The following is a 6,000-nucleotide window of genomic DNA, read 5'->3' on the forward strand; positions in this document are numbered from 1 at the left end:
AGCTTCACAGCAAGTTTTGAAATCAGAAAGTCCTTCTTGTGGTTTGGATATGCTTTATTTTTCCTCATCGAAGCTCATGCTGAACTTTGACCTCCAATGTACCCATGTCAGGAGGTGGAGCCTAGTGGGAGTTGTTTGGGTCATGGGAGCAGATCTTTCATGAATAATTTGATTTTGTTCTCTTAGTAGTGAGTGAGTTTTCGCTCCAATGAGACTCTGTTAGTTCTCATGGAAATGAATTAGTTCTCAGGAGCATGGGTTGTTACAATGGCAGGATACTCCTTTAGTTTTATCTCTTTGCGTGTGTCCACTTCCCCTTTGACTTTCTTTGAGATGTTTTGATCTACCATGTGGCCCCCACCAGAAGCTGAACAGATACTGGCAGCATGCTTCTTGTACATTTCAGCCTGCAGAACCTTGAGCTAAATAAACATATTTTAAAAATAGGTTACCCAGCCTCAGGTATTCTGTCATAGCAACAGAAAACAAGCTAAGACAGTCCTTCAATTTTGTTTTTATTTTGAAAAATCGTTTTTTCTATTCTGGGTCTTTGCATTTTTATGTGACTTTTTTGATCAGCCTGTCAATTTTTGCAAGAATGTTACTGAGATTTTGAAAAAGGGTGCATTGAATCTGTAAATCAATTTTGGAAGAAATACTGTCTCAAGAATATTAACTACTCCTGGGAGGATCGTGCTTGAACAAGGGTTCACTTGTGCCATTCATGACTTGTGAGACCTGTGCTCAGAGCTGCCAAGTCAGGACATATGGGAAGCCATGGGACAATTACTGTTCACTCTGATTAGCAAACACACCTGAGCTGCCTCCTGTGGAGGCTTCCATCATGGACGGCAACTCCTTCTAAAGAGGTTCAGCATGTATGTGTCTATTTCTACATTTTTTCCAGCTGTGATAGCACAATGTGGAATCAGCCATGCTAACTCTACCAGAGATAGAGACTGCAGGAAGGGATGGTATTCCATAATCCTCATTCTATATCTGTCCTAAGGGCAGCTACAAGCAAAAGTTACTGCCTTCTAGACGAGTTTACATGACACATAGACCAGAGAGAGGTAATTTGAGCTCAGCTAAAATCAGATGAATATTTTCCAATTTCGTAGCTCACAGTACTTAGTTTTTTAGTGAATTGAGAACTTCATGTCCTTGGGTAAGAAAATCAGTGGGACTTCTTTAATTTGGCCCCAGGACAGTTTCTCATCATTGTAGACGTAATCAGGCTCAGGAGCAGGTCTGCAGAATGTCCAGATCGATGTGCTAGGGTGACCAGATGTCCATTTAGAGTACAGGCATTACTTTATTAATAAACACTAAGGCCAAACTTGGAATTCCTGGTAATTGTTCTACAGATCCTGTTGAAGGGCATCCAAAGATGTCACTCACTGAATTTTGTGCAAGAACTACAAAATCAGTGAGAAATGCAATGCGAAAAAAAAAAAAAAAAAAAAAAAAAAAAAGACCAGGCATAGTGGCTCATGCCTGTCATCCCAGCACTTTAGGAGGCTGAGGCCGGCGGATCACCTGAGGTCAGGAGTTCGAGACCAGCCTGGCCAACATGGTGAAATACTGTCTCTGCTAAAACAAGTACAAAAAGTTAGCCAGGTGTAGTAGCAGGCACCTGCAATCTCAGCTACTCAGGAGGCTGAGGCAAGAGAATCGCTTGAACCCAGGAGGCAGAGGTTGCAGTGAGCCGAGATCACACCATTGCACTGCAGCCTGGGAGACAAGAGCGAGACTTTGTCTCAAACAACATCAACAACAACAAAAAGACAGTCCAAAGAGTGTGAGTCCAGTGAATATGGTTTTTCTTGATCTTAAAAATGTCAGGAGGAACAAGATGAGACTAACAAAGAAAGAATATCAAGTAACTCTTTAGCCAATAGAGATTTAATAAAAATAGAAAAATTGTGAGTGCTGAGTTTTATAAAATGAATAGACCACTGAACTTTTGAAATCGACACAGTAGTCACTAAAGGAAAGGGAAGCATTGTCCTATTCAACAACCAGCTCCTAGAGTATAAAAGTTAGCAGTTAGAGCTACTGGTTAAGGAAGACTGATTGTATCAATTCCTTCTCTAATGACCAGGCAGAAGTGACAGATTTTAGGGTGACCAAATCTGCTGAAAGCACAGTGGTGTTTATGTCAGAGAAGACCAAGGGAGATAACCAAAAGGTTCCCTGAAGCCCAGCTCTAATCCGGGGAACAGATGAATGACTGCAAAATAACCATGCACGCATTGATGCTGTTGAGAGGCATCCTGTAAGCTGGGGCCAGGCCATGCATTATCTATCCGTTCAACCTCCCAGGAGAAGCTGTGGACCTCACTGGGGATGGCACAGGGCAACACCTGGGAAATGTGAATCTGTGGTTACAGACAGGGAGAGGAACTGAGGTTGTCTTAAGGAAAGAATAATACAGAAAAAAAAAAAAAAAAAAAAAGCCAAATGTTTGGTGCAAGACCAACCCTCAGCAATTATGAGGTTTTTGTCTGGCTCTGCTTCTGAGTGGTGGCTTTTTGACCTGAATAAATCTGGGGAAATTTGTAAACCAACTGGTGCCAGCCAAGTGCCTAGAGCAGTGCAAATGGAGCCACACAGGCAAGTCTTGACGTGAACTGAAAATATAAACTTACATCTGGTTTGGCCACCTTAGCTGTTATGGGCTGGAAATTTGTGCTTCTACCCTCTACACACATATGTGGAAGCTCTAATCCCCAGTGTGGCTGTATTCGGAGATGGGACCTCAGAGGAAGAAACTGAGGTCAAATGAGAACATCAGGGTGGAACCCTGGACCAATAGGATTAATGTCCTTACAAGAAGAGACACAGGGGAGCTTGTTCACGGTTTTTCACTCTTTCATGCCCCCCTTTCTCTCTCCCTGTGCTAAGGAAAGATGACATGAGGACAGAGAGAGAAGGTGGCATTTTATAAGCCAGTAAGAGTCTCCTCACCAGACACCTAATTTGCTGGCATCTAGATTGTGGACTTCCAGCATCCAGAGTTGTGAAAACACACCTATTGTTAAACCATCCAGTCTGTGGTATTTTGTTACAGCAGCCCCAGAAAACTAACATAATGGCCATATAAGAAAAAGATGCTGGAAAGCTCACCTCTTCTAAATAGGGGTATATCAAGGTATGGCAGACAGTCACTTCAAATCCATAAACATTTTAAAATTCATGAGTTGCAGTGATAATGCAAATAGGAAAAGGATTCAATTCCCTGCTTTCAGAAAATTCACAATATAATTAGAAAAAATGAGACCCTAAGAATTAAACATAAGAGAATGTGATTAGAGTTACACCACTGCAGGAAGTCCGGGGCAGAGTGATGGGGTCACACTGGAGCTGACAGTAATTTCCTAAACAGTTTGCTCTTTGAGATGGGGTTAGGTCTTTGGAATGTTTCACATTTAATGGTTTAAGATAATTAAGATCACATATTCTGAAACGTTTTCCCCCGCACTCTTGTGGTATATATTCATTTTCTCTAAAACATTTAACTTATTGTTTTCTTTTTAAATTATTTGAGGAGAAAATATTTTAAAAATTTCCACGTGCCCTTGATAGCACTAACTATAATATATAAAGATAGATAGATAAATAGATAGATAAATAGATAGATAGATAGATGATAGATACATTTAAATCTTTTAAAGCTCACGTTATCTCTTAAGGAATGGAATCCTTGTAATAGTCCACGTGGGTTGTGAAGTAAGGCGTGACTGTCCTCTGTTAAGAATGTCTTGAGGCAGGAGAATGGCGTGAACCCGGGAGGCGGAGCTTGCAGTGAGCTGAGATCCGGCCACTGCACTCCAGCCTGGGCGACAGAGGGAGACTCCGCCTCAAAAAAAAAAAAAAAAAAAAAAAAAAAAAGAATGAAGATCGCTTGATGACATCTGTAAAGTCACACGGCAAAGTCAAGGCTGCTTAAGGCTAAATCAAAACTTTCCTACCACCGTCTGAACACCTGTTCCCTAAAGTGTTTAAAGTCATCTGAAGTCCTTTGAAATGTCAGCCTGAGGGAGAGAAAAAGGGAAGAGAAAGGAGAGGGGAATGGAGAGAATAAAACAGAGAGAGAGACGCAGGCAAAGAGACGGAGGTAGAGACAGTGGTAGAGAGAGCCTGACAGACACGTGGATAATCAGGCAGTCTGCGCTCAGGGAATTAAGTAACTTCCTCAAGAGAAGAGAAAGTCGCCAAACAGAGAGAAAGGGGGTCCCCTAAAGCGCCCTGGGCGCCTTTCCTTCACAGCAAGCCTTGAGGCTGTCAGTATTTCCTGTGTGGTCCTGTGATGAAAGTCCTGTCCTTTATACCCTAAGCCTGAGGAGGCAAGGACAGCGTCTGTCTTTCTTTCGTTGCCCTTCCTTGGGCCTGCTGAGAGCCCTATACCTAGAGGGTGCTCCAGAGACAGTTGCTCAGTGGGCAAGGGACAGAGAGAAGGGCTCACCAGGTGCACACACTCGCACAGGGAAGAACAGCAGCTTGAGGGGCTCCATTCTGAGTCTATGAGCTGCTCACATTTGCCCAGTAGGCCAGGGGAATACATACTCACGAGTAAGTGTGACAGTTGGAGAGGCTCAGTTATGGACTGGGTGCTTATGTCTCCCACAAATTCACATGTTGAATTTTACCCCCAAGGTTATGGTATGAAGAGGTGAGGCCTAGGAGGTGACTAGGTCAGGATGGTGCAGCCCTTATAGAAGAGGCCTCAGGAGCTCTCTCGTGCTCTGTGGGAGGACACGGTGAGCGGGTGGCCCTCCACAAGGCAGGAAGTGAGCTCTCACCAGACATAATCTGCCAGGGGCTTGATCTTGGACTTCCCACTCTCTAGAACTGTGAGAAGTAAGTGCTGTTTAAGTCATGGTATGTTGTGTAAGTCTATGTTTTGTGTTTGTTTGTTTGTTTGTTTGTTTTGAGATGGAGTCTCGCTCTGTCACCAGGCTGGAGTGCAATGGCGTGATCTCAGCTCACTGCAACCTCTGACTCCCTGATCCAAGCGATTCTCCTGCCTCAACCTCCCGTGTAGATGGGATTACAGGCACACACCACTAAGCCCAGCTAATTTTTGTATTTTTAGTAGAGACGGGGTTTCACCATGTTGGTCAGGCTGGTCTCGAACTCCTGACCTCGTGATCTGCCAGCCTCGGCCTCCTAAAGAAGTCCGTGGTACTTTGTTATAGCAGTCTGGACTGACTAAGGCAGGCCTGATTCTGAATTTGGAGAAACATTTTTCATTGACTTGTAGTCATTTTGACTCAACTTGTGATACATACATTTTTTAGCCCATACTCACAGGGATAGATCATTTTTAAAGTATCTGAAGCTTATATAATTCAGACGGCCTTTTGAAAGAAAAGAAAGATAAAATGAACACTAAAACAGACGTCCTATGGCAGACAGGAGGTATGGGCTGAGTTTTAATAGCGCCTCTGTCCTTTACTGTTTGGGTGATTTGGGGCCTGTTTGCCACTTGCTATGACTCAGTTTCCTATGTGTAAAATGAGGATAATAAGAACATCTTAGATTGCAGATTTATCTTAATGATTATTGAGTTAATCTATATGACATTAAGAAAAATGCTTGACTGCCTAGAAAGTGCCCAACAAATATAAGACATTGCTATTATTGCTTTTATAAAATCTGGATAATGATGTAAATAACCTTTAAATATATGATACTTTATTAAAACTCCTTGTGGCAATTGGGATGTTGAACATTTTGTTAATTGCATAGTATTTGAATAAAGGAAATGTGATTTCAAACGGAGTCAATACTGGAACAGATATGTTTCCATAGCAGGGAAATGTAGAATCAGGTTGGTCAGAAGTCTATTTTGGGGAGTGATTAAGCATCTGTAAAACACAGGCAAGTTATGATTATCCATAACAGAAGTGCCCGTGTGAAGACTGATTCTCAATTTAGATCCTTGGTTGCTCTGTTCTGTGGAGTACAGGGCAACTCCTTAGAGCAAAGTCATTT

This window comes from Chlorocebus sabaeus, chromosome 4, assembly GCF_047675955.1.
Source record: "Chlorocebus sabaeus isolate Y175 chromosome 4, mChlSab1.0.hap1, whole genome shotgun sequence".
Lineage (NCBI taxonomy): Eukaryota > Metazoa > Chordata > Mammalia > Primates > Cercopithecidae > Chlorocebus > Chlorocebus sabaeus.